Raw genomic sequence first — 15,887 nt, 5'->3', positions numbered from 1 at the left:
AAAGTATGATCGTATGTACGAGCCCAGTAAGGCTGGTTTCACACTACGTCTTTTTAACATCCGTCCTTAACGTTATTTTAGCGGAAGTACGGATCCAGTGCAAATGCGTTTTCATTTCAATGCATTTGCAATGGACTCGCGTTAACATCCGTTCACCTGCGTTTGCGTGCGTTATAGTGAGGATCCAGTGACTTGCAGTTTTTTAACATGTTTCAAAAACGCTACTTGTAGCGTTTTTGAGCTCCGTCCAAATACTGCAAATTGCTGGATACTGACTATAACGCACGCAAACGCAGGTGAACGCTGGCGTGCTGATAGACAGGATCCTGCTTTTGTACTGAGCATGCCCAGAAAGTACTGAGCATGCCCAGAACCAGTCTCGCGTGATCTGTCTATCTCTCTACTCCCTCCCTCACCCTCTCTCTCTATCTCTGTCTTTCCCCCTTCCTCTCTCTCCCACCTGAGAGCTGCGGACACTCGTAACCAAGGTAAATATCGCGTAACCACTTCTCTTAGTTACCCGATGTTTACGTTGGTTACGCGTGCAGGCAGCCCTGCTCCTAGCAGCTGCAGACACTCGTAACCAAGATAAATATCGGGTATCCAAGGCCGATGTTTACCTTGGTTACCAGCGTCTGCAGCTGTCAGAAGCCTCCTCCCAGTCTAGTTCCCCTCACTCCCGATCACATGACTCCAATGCCCGCCCCTAAATATCCAGTGCAGGATCCTGCAAAATAACAGATGCGTTTGCATACGTTATTATTTGCTGTAAAAGCAGGATCCGTACTTCCGCTAAAAAAACGTTTTCAGCGGATGTTAAAAAGACGTAGTGTGAAACTAGCCTAACAAATCTATTACGTCATTATGGGATCACCACATCCAGGGCTTTGGTCACCAGCGTTATTTGACGGAGTTTCCAACTTTTTACACACAACGATATCGCTAGTGATCTCGTTAGCGATGTGACATGCCCAGATCGTTGTTACGATTTGCCGAGATCGCTCATAGGTCGTTTTGTATCGGTCACACGTACACATCTCACAAACGACGCTACATCGTTCAGCAATATATTGTTTGACCAAGGCGGTCGTGTGGATGTTGTTCGTCGTTGGCAGGGTGTCAAACGTAGCAATATGTCTGCTGAGTTCCAAACGCCGAACAATATTTTGAAACTGAACGACGTGTCAACGATCTTCACCCTAATTGCGATCGTTCAGAGTCGCACGTAGGTGTCACACGCAATGACATCGCTAACGATGACGGAAATGAGTCACGAAAACCGTGACCCCGACGACATATCGTCAGATAAATCGTAGCGTGTAAAGGGGCCTTTAGGCCTTATTCACACATCAGTATTTTTCATCAATGTTTGTATGCCAAAGTCAGATGTGGGACTTACAGAGGAAAACCATCATTGAAAGATTGGCACCTGTCCTGTTTTTGTATAAGCAAGGATAGTTGACCTTAGGGAGATCAACATCCAACACCGCCGAGACACCATCACGTGTTTCTCAACGCAGTGATTCTAGAGCAATGCCCCCTGGGAAATATTCAAAACAATAAACAGCTGTCTGTGGATGCATACCATGTTGGCATAGGTGGTCTCCTTGACTGGAGACTGCCCTTCCCGTGGTTGTTCTTTCCCGGTGAAAGACCTGGCTAGTTTCCTGCCAGCGTTGAGAAACATGTGATGGTGTCTCCGCAGGCTTTCTTGTTATGAATTTTGTAACACTCCTGGTTTTGGCAAATACTGATGAAATACTGATCAAAAATACTGATGTGATTGGGCTTCTGTCATGGAGATCCTCATTTTACCAGACCTAAAATCTAACTATGCTTGGCTTGTTTGTCACATTTTTGGCCAGATCCGTGATGGTGATTGTACCCTAGGCTTACACTTGGGAAGCGGTGAATATAAACGATCTACAGTATATATACACTATAATGGGACGCTGGCAGGTGCTTGCAGTTCCGCTGTTTCCCCAGCAGGGGTCACTTTCCATACTTTCCATGTATGTGTCATAAGGAGAAGCTGGCCCCGCCTGCGGCCGGACTCTGAGCTCTGTGGATCCTGCTGCGCTGCACTCAGATCCTGCTGGACAGGGACCGTCTCCAGTGGGCACAGTGCCCACTCCCCTAGTACCTGCCATCCTCGGTGTGATCGTCCTGCACTGTGAGCCTGGACTTATCTCCCCCAGTATTTCACAGCTTGTGCCCCAGAACTGACACCTGTAGCAGATAAGGTAAGGAGCATATTACCTGTGTAGGCAAAGCTATCTAATGCATATATGAAGGCTATATGGAGGTAGTTGTTATATTGGATGATTATAAGAAGGCTGGATACAAACCTAACCTGGAAGATATTAATCAGCTTATACTTTGTGCCCCATGTGTGCCAGCTCTGCCCAGCTACCTTACACTAGATCTCACCTGCTGCAGGTAGGGTGTAATGCCAGTCTGGAAGGTAACCATCAGCTTATACTTTGTGCCCCTTGTGTGCCAGCTCTGCCCAGCTACCTGTACACTAGATCTCACCTGCTGCAGGTAGAATACAATGCCAGTCTGGAAGTTAATCATCAGCTTTTACTTTGTGCCTCTTGTGTGCCAACTCTGCACAGCTAAATGTACACTAGATCTCACCTGCTGCAGGTAGGGTGTAATGCCAGTCTGGAAGGTAACCATCAGCTTATACTTTGTGCCCCTTGTGTGCCAGCTCTGCCCAGCTACCTGTACACTAGATCTCACCTGGTGCAGGGAGGGTGCAATACCAGTCTGGAAGGTAATCATCAGCTTTTACTGTTTGCCCTTTGTGTACCCACTCTGCCCAGCTACCTGTACATTAGAGCTCACCTGGTGCAGGGAGGGTGCAATACCAGTCTGGAAGGTAATCATCAGCTTTTACTGTTTGCCCTTTGTGTACCCACTCTGCCCAGCTACCTGTACATTAGAGCTCACCTGGGTTCAGGTAGAATACAATGCCAGCCTGGAAGGTAATCATCAGATTTTACTTTGTGCATCTTATGTGCCAGCTCTGCCCAGCTACCTGTACAGTAGATCTCACCTGATGCAGGTAGAATACAATGCCAGCCTGGAAGGTAACCATCAGCTTTTACTCTGTGCCCTTTCTCTGCCAGCTCTGCCCAGCTACCTGTACACTAGGTCTCACCTGGTGCAGGATGGGTGTAATGCCAGCCTGGAAAGTAATCATCAGATGTTACTTGGTGCCCCTTGTGTGCCAGTGCCACCCAGCTACCTGTACACTAGAGCTCACCTGTGTACAGGAAGGATACAATGCAATCATCAGCTTGTACTTTGTGCCCTTTATGTCTCTATTCAGCTACCTATTCACTAGATCTCACCTGGGTGCAGGAAATCAATGCCAGCTCTTACTCTAGGGATCTTGTGTGCTGTTCAGCTACCTGTACACTAGACCTCATCCCAGCGTCACTATGCCCAGTACATGTATCTATGCCCAGTACATGTATCTATGCCCAGTACATGTATCTATGCCCAGTACCTGTCCTTCCTGCCTCCACAGAACATCTGCTCCTCTGCTACAGTATGTAAATCCTGTCACTGATACACTGATCTGTTCCACCTGTCTGCACAGCAGCATATGATGTACCATGTTAACACTGTTCAGATAACATCCGACATATTGGAAATAGTTTCCTAAGATAGTTCATGGTAGCATATATACACTGATGATATATATATATATATATATATATATATATATATATATATATATATATAAAAATATATATATATATACTGTATATATAATATATATATATATACATATATATATATATATATATATATATATCATATATATATATAAAAATATATATATATATATACTGTATATATAATATATATATATATATATATATATATATATATATATATATATATATATATATATATATATAAAATTCACAGTGGTGAACATGTGGAAGAAAAGTACATGGGCCCTTCTGAAATTCAAATGGTCATCATGAGCACAGTCCCACCTACTTTGGAGGTACTGGTGGCCCCTTCCTCCTGGTCCCCTGTGCGGCTGCGCAGGTTGCACCAATGATGTGGCCGCCCGCCCCTGAGTATTCAGCAAAATCATCATGTATTCTTCAGAGAATTTGCACTGTGAAAGGAGTGAAACCGAGTCAGTAAACAAAAATAAGATTGTCAAACTTTTGTTTTCAAGTGAAGATCTCCGAGAAACCGATGATGCAACTCAATGGTTTATTTTTATATAATAATAATTATTACGATTCCTTCATTCTTATAATTGTATATGATATATTATGGCAATCCTTTGACAGGGAGACATAGCTGTAGAGAGCTCTAATGCTGGAGGACACAAGGCCTAGATTCATCCTAAAGAATTGGGTAGATTATGCTAATGATACTCGGATCAAACTCTGAGTGATCTGAGTGTCTTGGATGACAGAATCAGGCAAACTGTGAGGAGAAGGTGGAGAACAAAGGTTCACCATATTTTGCCGTTCTATGATTTCATCCGAGTGCAGTTCGATCGTATCCATGCACTCATAGGCTTAAATAGGTGCACCGCCAAATTTGCTTGAGAAAATCTGCTGATCAGCACTACCCATAAAATTGGCACTAGTGAACACAGACAGAAGAGGGCCCCTGTTCAGGAACAATATACAGTTAGGTCCAGAAATATTTGGACAGTGACACAATTTTCGCGAGTTGGGCTCTGCATGCCACCACATTGGATTTGAAATGAAACCTCTACAACAGAATTCAAGTGCAGATTGTAACGTTTAATTTGAAGGTTTGAACAAAAATATCTGATAGAAATTGTAGGAATTGTACACATTTCTTTACAAACACTCCACATTTTAGGAGGTCAAAAGTAATTGGACAAATAAACCAAACCCAAACAAAATATTTTTATTTTCAATATTTTGTTGCGAATCCTTTGGAGGCAATCACTGCCTTAAGTCTGGAACCCATGGATATCACCAAACGCTGGGTTTCCTCCTTCTTAATGCTTTGCCAGGCCTTTACAGCCGCAGCCTTCAGGTCTTGCTTGTTTGTGGGTCTTTCCGTCTTAAGTCTGGATTTGAGCAAGTGAAATGCATGCTCAATTGGGTTAAGATCTGGTGATTGACTTGGCCATTGCAGAATGTTCCACTTTTTTGCACTCATGAACTCCTGGGTAGCTTTGGCTGTATGCTTGGGGTCATTGTCCATCTGTACTATGAAGCGCCGTCCGATCAACTTTGCTGCATTTGGCTGAATCTGGGCTGAAAGTATATCCCTGTACACTTCAGAATTCATCCGGCTACTCTTGTCTGCTGTTATGTCATCAATAAACACAAGTGACCCAGTGCCATTGAAAGCCATGCATGCCCATGCCATCACGTTGCCTCCACCATGTTTTATAGAGGATGTGGTGTGCCTTGGATCATGTGCCATTCCCTTTCTTCTCCAAACTTTTTTCTTCCCATCATTCTGGTACAGGTTGATCTTTGTCTCATCTGTCCATAGAATACTTTTCCAGAACTGAGCTGGCTTCATGAGGTGTTTTTCAGCAAATTTAACTCTGGCCTGTCTATTTTTGGAATTGATGAATGGTTTGCATCTAGATGTGAACCCTTTGTATTTACTTTCATGGAGTCTTCTCTTTACTGTTGACTTAGAGACAGATACACCTACTTCACTGAGAGTGTTCTGGACTTCAGTTGATGTTGTGAACGGGTTCTTCTTCACCAAAGAAAGTATGCGGCGATCATCCACCACTGTTGTCATCCGTGGACGCCCAGGCCTTTTTGAGTTCCCAAGCTCACCAGTCAATTCCTTTTTTCTCAGAATGTACCCGACTGTTGATTTTGCTACTCCAAGCATGTCTGCTATCTCTCTGATGGATTTTTTCTTTTTTTTCAGCCTCAGGATGTTCTGCTTCACCTCAATTGAGAGTTCCTTAGACCGCATGTTGTCTGGTCACAGAAACAGCTTCCAAATGCAAAACCACACACCTGTAATCAACCCCAGCCCTTTTAACTACTTCATTGATTACAGGTTAACGAGGGAGACGCCTTCAGAGTTAATTGCAGCCCTTAGAGTCCCTTGTCCAATTACTTTTGGTCCCTTTAAAAAGAGGAGGCTATGCATTACAGAGCTATGATTCCTAAACCCTTTCTCCGATTTGGATGTGAAAACTCTCATATTGCAGCTGGGAGTGTGCACTTTTAGCCCATATTATATATATAATTGTATTTCTGAACATGTTTTTGTAAACAGCTAAAATAACAAAACTTGTGTCACTGTCCAAATATTTCTGGCCCTGACTGTATGGGCCCAATGCAACCCAAACGTTCATCATAATACACAATTCCTCCTGCTTTGGAGGTAGTAATGGGACCCCTTATCTCTTGGGCTCCTGGGCGGCTGCACAGGTTGCACCAATGAACATTGGGCCAAGTGCCACCTTACAAAACCCCGGATAAAACTCGCCCGAGTTATATTCTCATATGACCGCACGCTAACACTAAATTCTCTGACGAGCTTTTCTGGGCAGAAGTCTGAACTGATTCTATCTCCAGCACCAAGAGGTTACGTGCACATAGAGAGAATTTGCCCCATGGCAAATCCAACATGGATCTCACCAGAAAATGGTGACTAATCCTTGGCAAACTATGCTTGTGTTATTTCTGAATTTATTTTGTATTCTGAATTTGCAGCAGTTTTCACTCTTAGCAATGATTCTCAGGGAAATAATGACATGCTGCAGATTCCAAAACCTGCATTTCTTTTGTCTTCACCTGCGTTTTTTCCATGTGCACATCAATGAGGAAAATCTGCAGCAAATATGCTACATGTGTATTTATCTGAAAGGTATGTTCACGTCACAGCAGATTTTCCATCCGATCCTGCGAAATCCATAAGCTGCACAGAAAACCTGTGGCATATATTGATTGGCGCTGCTTGTCAATTTATGCTGCAGATTTTCACAGCGGATTTCACACTTTGCATTTAAAGCCAAGGACACACGACAAGTAAAACGGAGGAATGCGTTAAAAAAAAATCACATTCCAAAAAATCACATTCCATTCGGACCAGTGTAAAGGGTGCTTTACACGCTGCAACATCGCTAACGATATATCGTCAGGGTCACGTTGTTAGTGACGCACATCCGGCGTCATTTGCGACATCGCAGCATGTGACACCAAGGAGCGACGATCAATGATCGCAAAAACATCAAAAATCGTTGATCGTTGACACGTCGCTCCTTTTCATAATATTGTTGGTGGTGCATGCCGCTGGTTGTTCGTAGTTCCTGCGGCATCACACATCGCTATGTGTGACACTGCAGGAGAGACGAACATCTCCTTACCTGCGTCCACCGGCAATGAGGAAGGAAGGAGGTGGGCGGCATGTTCCCGCCGCTCATCTCCGCCCCTCCTCTGCTATTGGGCGGCCGCTTAGTGGCGCTGCTGTGACGCCGAACTAACCGCCCCCCTTAGAAAGGAGGCGGTTCGCCGGTCACAGCAACGTCGCTAGGCAGGTAAGTACGTGTGACGGGGGTTATCGATGTTGTGCGCCACGGGCAGCGATTTGCCCGTGACGCACAACCGACGGAGGCGGGTACGCTCGCTAGCGATATCAATAGCAATATTGCAGCGTGTAAAGTGCCCTTTACTCTATGGGGCCAAACAATCGCAGCATGCTGCGGGTGGAATCTGATTCGTTTTCTCTCGCACCCATAAGGGTGCGAGATAAACATCGCACTGCAATCACATGACACCGAAGTGCAGTGCGATAATCGCATCAGCTGATAATAGAGGAGATGGGGAGATTAGTCCCTCCCTCTCCTTCGCAGCTGTGATCCGAGCGCAGGATCGCATCACAGTATAATGACACTCGGCTTACACTTGCACCAGACCGGAAGCCGGGGGTCATTAGCATAACGCATCCGATACCCTCATATCGGATGCTAAATGCCCGTGTGTCCTTAGCCTGAAGGGTGAAGTCTTCAGTAAATCAGCTGCATTTATACAGTTAAATCCATAGTGAAACACACTATTGTACATCGTGGACATACACTAATAACAAATTGGTGCAAACAATGCTGTATCTAATAGGGTTCCAGCACAGACTGATCTGCCATTGTAGGCCCCAACATACTAATTTCAATTTTCATTGCTGAACACCTTTGTTGAACCTGAAATCAAAGTGTCACTCAAATTGACGAAACCTGCCATTTCTAGTCAACAGTATATAGTATAGTATATTCATTATATTACTATGAACTTCATCATGGTGCATCATTTCTCCATAGTTGTCTATGCTCACGAGGTGCAATTACACTAAAGGTCCAGTCACACTAAACAACTTACCAGCGATCCCAACAACGATAGGGATCGCTGGTAAGTTGCTAGGAGGTTGCTGGTGAGATGTCACACTGCGACGCTCCAGCGATCCCACCAGCAACCTGACCTGGCAGGGATCGCTGGAGCGTCGCTACACGAGTTGCTGAGCTCACCAGCAACCAGTGACCAGCCCCCAGCGCCGTGTGGAAGATGCTGCGCTTGGTAGCTAAGGTAAATATCGGGTAACCAACCCGATATTTACCTTGGTTACCAGCGCACGCAGCTACACGTGCAGAGAGCAGGGAGCAGCGCACACTGAGCGCTGGCTCCCTGCTCTCCTAGTTACAGGACACATCGGGTTAATTACCGATGTGTGCTGCAGCTAAATGTGCACAGAGCAGGGAGCAGCGCACACCGGGTGCAGCTGCACAGGGTACATATATAGGGTATAGAGTACAGGGTGCAGCTGCACAGAGCAGGGAGCAGCGCACACCACTTAGCGCTGGATCCTTGCTCTCCTAGTTACAGCACACATTGGGTTAATTACCCGATGTGTACTGCAGCTAAATGTGCACAGAGCAGGGAGCAGCGCACACTGCTTAGCGCTGGCTCCCTGCTCTCCTAGCTACAGCACACATCGGGTTAATTAACCCGATGTGTCCTGCAGCTACATGTGCACAGAGGAGGAGCCGGCACTGACAGTGAGAGCGGCGGAGGCTGGTAACAAAGGTAAATATCGGGTAACCAAGGACAGGGCTTCTTGGTTACCCGATGTTTACCGTGGTTACCAGCCTCTGCAGAAGCTGGCTCCTGCTGCCTGCACATTTAGTTGTTGCTGTCTCGCTGTCACACACAGCGATCTGTGCTTCACAGCGGGAGAGCAACAACTAAAAAATGGCCTAGGACATTCAGCAACAACCAACGACCTCACAGCAGGGGCCAGGTTGTTGCTGGATGTCACACACAGCGACATCACTAGCAACATCGCTGCTACGTCACAAAAGTTGTTCGTTAGCAGCGATGTTGCTAGCGATGTTGCTTAGTGTGACGGGCCTTAAAGCTACATGTCGTTCTTCAGACGTTTTTCTTCTTGTAGACAGGTTTATTATCATTATTGATTTAAGGTTAAGCTATTCCAGCTACTAAAATAATGTATTATGGGATGAGGGACTTGGGCCAAGCAGTAAACAATAACCATTTGACGTTCTCCCATAGTGTCTGGGTTCCACTGGAGACTTTGGCCTTTGTTTGTAAATCTTTAGATCTTGACGCAAGCCTTGCATTTCCAAGTAAGCTAAGGTTACACAATGATGCAGGTTTATGGTAATGGTAATGACTAGAGTAGTTAAGGCCGGCACCTGTAAACCAGGTATACTGATTGTGGGATTGCCTGGAGCAATATTCAACCTCTAGTTGTGTAAAGTTTTAGATTACTCTCCGCCTGTCTAGCCTGATTGACAGCTGCTGTGCCTCTCCTCCCTGCCGCTGCACCTGACTCTAACTGGTCAGTACAAGTTGCAGCTGTCAGTCAGAATACACTGTATAGGTGAACTTATAACATGTTCATCTTAAAGGGAATCTGTCAGTAGGATCAACTCTCCTCTGCTGTCTATGTGTGCATATAGGACATAGAAAGTTGAATAAAATGATACCTTGATATCTGCAATCCAATGTCTTAAGGCCCCGTTACACGCAACGACATCACTAATGAGATGTCATTGGGGTCACGGAATTTGTGACGCACATCCGGCCTAGTTAGCGACCTCGTTGCGTGTGACACATACGAGCGATCGCTAACGATTAAAAATACTCACCTAATCGTTGATTGTTGACACGTCATTCAAATCCCAAATATCAAACAACAACAACACCGTACCTGCGTCCTCCAGCAACGAGGTGGGTGTGACTTTCCTGCTGCTGCTCTCCGCCCCTCTGCGTTAATTGGACGCCTGCCGTGTGACATCGCTGTGACACCGCACGAACCGCCCCCTTAGAAAGGAGGCTGTTTGCCGTCCACAGCGACGTCGCTAGGAAGGTAAGTATAGTGTGACGGGTACTAGCGATATTGTGCGCCACGGGCAGCGATTTGCCCGTGACGCACAAACGTCGGGGGCGGGTGCTTTCACGAGCGGCATCGCTAGCGATGTCGCTGCGTGTAAAGCCCCCTTAAGTCCAGAGAAATCCATGTTTTTCTCAATATATAAATAAATGGATGATTTACCATTGTGAGACATGTAGCTTAGAAGAACACACTGTCAGTCATTATATGTCTCATATTGGAAATGCCTCCTCTCATTTACATATTTAGAAAACATGGATTTATTCCTACGATCTTCATCATACCCATATACAACCGCTGGCAAAAAATATGGACTCACCTAGCTCTGAGGATGTTCATTCAGTTGTTTACCGTTGTTTAAAAAAAAGCAGATCACACACACGGCACAAAACTAAAGTCATTTCAAATGGCAACTTTCTGACTTTAAGAAACACTAAAAAAAAAAATCATGAAAACATAATGTGCTAGCGGGTAACGGTTACTTTTCAAGAGTGGGTTCATAATTTTTGCCAGGGGTTGTATATGGGTATGATGAAGATCATAGGAATAAATCCATGTTTTCTAAATATGTAAATGAGATGAAGCACCTTAGGGAGGCCGATTCTACTGCCAGATTTCCTTTAATATAAGGATTATAAAGCCATTCATACATTTTGAGAGTAAATAAATCAAGCGCATCAAGTCTAAAACATCTCTTTAATAATCTATATAGTTTGTATTGTTAAACAAGAGATAATGACAGCTCTACTTTTAAGGGAACCTGTCAGGTGCAATATGCACCCAGAGCCACGAGCAGTTCTGGGTGCATATTTCTAATCCCTGCCTAACTGTCCCTGTATCTAGTAGAATACATAAAGAGATCTTTAGAAAAAGTATTTCTAAATATCCTTTATGATATGCTAATGAGGACAGCGACTAGTCGCAAGGGTGAGGCCCTCATTCTGCCCTCTTAGCATGTTAGTGACTCGCCCACCCCAGGGCTGTGGGACACCTGGTGCCGGGCCGGACTAGTCCGGTGGTAGTCAGTGGTGGCTGGGCCCGGCTCCGTGGCCCTGGTGGGTGTCAGTAGACTATGTGGCTTGGTGAATAAAGTTGTGTTCGTGACGCCACCTGTGGTATGCGGCTATTAGGCCGCCGCTGCTGTGTGAGGCCTCCGGGATGATGTTATGGCAGCAATGGTGGTACTGCTCCCCACAGGTGGAGCAATGCCCGGGGCACAGTTGGTGCTTGTGAATGTCTATGCAGCTGAAATAACAGAGACCACTTCAAGGGTGCAGTTCAAGTTCTTTACTCACACTTCTTGTCACAGCGCTGTAGGGACCCTTGGACTGCTGGGACCACTGTCAGGGACCTCCGCCGTTTCTGGGTGATTCTGAGAGTGAAAGCCGGTACCCTTCTCTTAGTGTCTCTTTCTTCTGCTGTCTTCCTTAGCCTTGCCTTTGATAGGATAAACCTGGCTTGGCCTCCACTACAGCCTCCAGGCTGGGGGGTCACCTGTCGGCTGATTACCCCTTTTCTGGAAGTTCTGCTATGGGTTCTGGCCCTGGGAGTCTACAACGTTCCCTGGGCCTCGGTTTTTACTGTTTGGAGATGATCTTTGCACTCCTCCAGTCTCTAGGGACCGTCCCCTGTCGCAGCTTGATCCCTACACCGATGTTATTGTGGAACAGGCCACCGTAGCTCTAAACTGCCCCAACAGCTATACAGACTACCCGTGGCCCTGCGACTCCTTCTGTCTCCTACGTGGTGTCACCTGGACCTCTGGGTCCCAGGATCTTCACCAGGAAGCGTCTCCTTCTGTTTCTCTGCTCCTGTCTGACTTGGAGCTTTCTTTCCTTCTTTCTTTCTTTCTTTCTTTCTTTCTTTCCTCCTCCTTGCCTGCCTCCAGCAGGCCTCCTCCTCCCTCCTTTCTCTCGTTCTTCTTCCCCAACTACATGCTGGCTCCTCACACTCTCCCTCCCTGAGGTAGACTAGCTAAACTTGACCTTCCTTTCTGTGTCTGCTCTCGGATGGCTCCTCCCACCTCCCCAGTTGCTAAGCTGTACCCTATAGGAGCAGGGATGGGTCTTACGGCCCCTCCCAGCATGCAGCATGGGGGGGTAACTGCCACTTTCCCTGGTCCCAGTATGTACCTAACAATGGGTGTAGTGTGGATTTACCAGGGGACCGGAGTTCACTCTCTTCCTCTCCCAGAATGGGGCATCACACCGCTGGATGGGGTGCAATGACCTGTGGCGATGGAAGCCTCAGGGGCGCCACACTCCCCCACAGCAAATCCCAGCACGTCCTCAGGCTGAAAAGACAACAAAACATGTGGGAGAAACTGCAGAAACATTTTTGTTATGCATAACATAAAACAATAAAACATTTCTTCCCTTTATGGGAGGCATAGGTACTTAAACGTTGCAAACTTTTTATAAAGAAACTATGTGTGCACTTCCAGTTCATTGCACGGTTTGGGCACATCCCCCATAATTCTGGTAGGGGGCACAACGGGTGCAACTATATACATTTCTGGCTACAACAAGTCCAGTAGCCTGGCAGTTCGTTTCTTTTCAATCAACAAAGTGGAAAACAAAACCAGCCACTAAGTCCAGTGGCCTGGTTACACAGGACACTTTACACATCACATTTACCAGGGACCACATTCCAGTCTAGTGGCCCGGTACACAAACATGGGGGTGACATCTTCGAAAAGCATGAGGGGCAGTACAGCAGGAAAGGGTGTCATCTTCGAAAAGAACATTGGGGCAGAACACAAGGGACTTCTTCAAAAAGAATGAGGGGCAGACAGGGGCTATATACAGTTCAGCATCTCTTCATCCTTACTCACGAGGGTAGATGCGGGGGTCCCACTCCGGCATTGCTTCTGGCAGCAGGTACGCCGACGATATCATCGTCTGGGTCCCCTGGGCGCTGGTCCCTGACCTTCTGCGCTGTTCTGCAGCCTGGATTGGAGTGGGGCTGCTTGCAGGTGCTATACGGCGTTTCTGCAGAGGGCTGCTCGTCTGCAGGGGGCTGTTACTGTGGTCTTTGGGGCCCTGTTTTGGCCGGGCTCCCTGCATCACACACGCTATGGAGATTCGGGTCTGTGTTTCTTGCGTGGCTGTCGCAGGACCTCTGCTCAGTTCTGTGGCCTGGGTCTGCCTTGAGGTAGTGCTGCTGCTAGGGGAGATGCTGCGCGCTTGCATTGTGCGGCGCCACTCTGGTTCTTCTGGGGCCGCTTCTTCCCTTAGGATACGCACATGCAGCGCATACCAGCCACGGTTCCCCATCAGCCGTGTGTACTCCACCACATCACCCAGCTTCGCATCTCTCCCTGGGTGGCCTCTGGGCAGGTGCTCCTCGATGTCTTGTCGGGCCACAAACACGTCCTTGCCCAGACCGGGCTCCCTGATGAAGCCCCAGCCGCCAGCTTGTCGGAAGTCGACCACTAGGCCCCGTCTCACTGGGCCCTCGGATCCCTTCAGGGCCTTCCTGACCTCTTCTTTGGAGGCCAGATTAGCGGCTTCTCTGGCCCTCCGCTTCTCCTCCCGGAGTTCCCGCTCCCTCTGGTACTCTACCACCAGCCTCCGGCACGTTAGCTCGTTGGCCAGGGGAGTTTCCTTGGGGAGCAGCGGCCGCTGCAGTCCCCCGCTTTCAATGGGCGCTGCGTCCCAGTTCACTCCCGGGGATGCCATTCCCAGGAGGCTCACAGGGGGACTCGGCAGGGGGCCCGCTAGCTGTTCGGGGTCCACCCCTCCCCAAGCTCCGTCTGTGGGGGTCTCATGCAGGCCTCCGGTGCCCCACCGGGCGTCAGCGGGGCTGGCGGGGAAGGCCAGGGGGTCGGTGAAGGGGCTAGTCGGTGGCGCGTGGCGGGGCCATGGGTCCGGACGGGTCGGGGGTTCATGTTGCTCACCCTGCTGCTGCTCCGCGGCATCCATCCACTGACCCAGGCCCTCCGGTACCAGCGGTGTTTCTCTCTGCCGGTCCGCTTCCACTTCCACGCTGCTCAGCCTCCGGGCCAGGACTCGCATCTCCTCCCGGAGCAAGTTCAGCTCAGGATCCATTCTTCCGGTCCCTGGTGCACCTTGCTGCAGCTCCTCCGCCATGCTGCCGACCTGGGGAATGCTGACTGGAACACTGCTCGGGTGCTCGACCACGCCACTCGGCTGCTCCCTTTCCCTTCTCGGAGGCGGGGCCGGAGGCTGCACTAGCATCTGGCGCCAGACTGGCGCCCAGCCCATCACGACCGGCATCACTCCGTTTGCGATAAGGTACATTTTCTTTATCTGCTGGTCTGGCATTTAGACTCTTTCTGCCAGCCGGCCAGCTTTTCTAGTCGCCATTTCTTCTTCCTCCGCCTTCCATGGCGGGCACTGCTTTGCGCTCTTTTCTTGGAGAAGGGGGCGGGGCTTCTCTTCGCGCCCTTTCTTCTTTCACGCCCCCCTTCTTCCCGCGCTCAGTGTCTTCAATGGCGGCAGTTTCTCACAGTAAACACAGGCTATTTCACGATTCTTCAGGCGCACAGTACCCGGTGAAACCGGGCACGAAATCCTGTTCGTGACGCCAAAGTTGACTCGCCCACCCCAGGGCTGTGGGACACCCGGTGCCGGGCCGGACTAGTCCGGTGGTAGTCAGTGGTGGCTGGGCCCGGCTCCGTGGCCCTGGTGCGTGTCAGTAGACTATGTAGCTTGGTGAATAAAGTTGTGTTCGTGACGCCACCTGTGGTATGCGGCTATTAGGCCGCCGCTGCTGTGTGAGGCCTCCGGGATGATGTTATGGCAGCAATGGTGGTACTGCTCCCCACAGGTGGAGCAATGCCCGGGGCACAGTTGGTGCTTGTGAATGTCTATGCAGCTGAAATAACAGAGACCACTTCAAGGGTGCAGTTCAAGTTCTTTACTCACACTTCTTGTCACAGCGCTGTAGGGACCCTTGGACTGCTGGGACCACTGTCAGGGACCTCCGTCGTTTCTGGGTGATTCTGAGAGTGAAAGCCGGTACCCTTCTCTTAGTGTCTCTTTCTTCTGCTGTCTTCCTTAGCCTTGCCTTTGATAGGATAAACCTGGCTTGGCCTCCACTACAGCCTCCAGGCTGGGGGGTCACCTGTCGGCTGATTACCCCTTTTCTGGAAGTTCTGCTATGGGTTCTGGCCCTGGGAGTCTACAACGTTCCCTGGGCCTCGGTTTTTACTGTTTGGAGATGATCTTTGCACTCCTCCAGTCTCTAGGGACCGTCCCCTGTCGCAGCTTGATCCCTACACCGATGTTATTGTGGAACAGGCCACCGTAGCTCTAAACTGCCCCGACAGCTATACAGACTACCCGTGGCCCTGCGACTCCTTCTGTCTCCTACGTGGTGTCACCTGGACCTCTGGGTCCCAGGATCTTCACCAGGAAGCGTCTCCTTCTGTTTCTCTGCTCCTGTCTGACTTGGAGCTTTATTTCCTTCTTTCTTTCTTTCTTTCTTTCTTTCTTTCTTTCCTCCTCCTTGCCTGCCTCCAG

General features: G+C 48.3%; 1 protein-coding gene across 1 annotated transcript in view; it reads left to right on the top strand.

Moving 5' to 3' along the window:
* Positions 1-2,058: 2,058 nt before the first annotated feature.
* The window catches only part of CRACDL (CRACD like), a 221,705-nt gene continuing 207,876 nt past the window's right edge, over positions 2,059-15,887 (top strand). The window contains exon 1 of the mRNA XM_075334243.1: positions 2,059-2,243. The gene's annotated coding sequence lies outside the window, so the exon portion shown is untranslated. The remainder of the gene's footprint in view (positions 2,244-15,887) is intronic.

This window comes from Anomaloglossus baeobatrachus, chromosome 2 (genome assembly GCF_048569485.1).
Source record: "Anomaloglossus baeobatrachus isolate aAnoBae1 chromosome 2, aAnoBae1.hap1, whole genome shotgun sequence".
NCBI lineage: Eukaryota > Metazoa > Chordata > Amphibia > Anura > Aromobatidae > Anomaloglossus > Anomaloglossus baeobatrachus.
The sequence above is the reverse complement of the archived record's forward strand: the minus strand, read 5'-3'. Positions and strand labels throughout refer to the sequence as shown.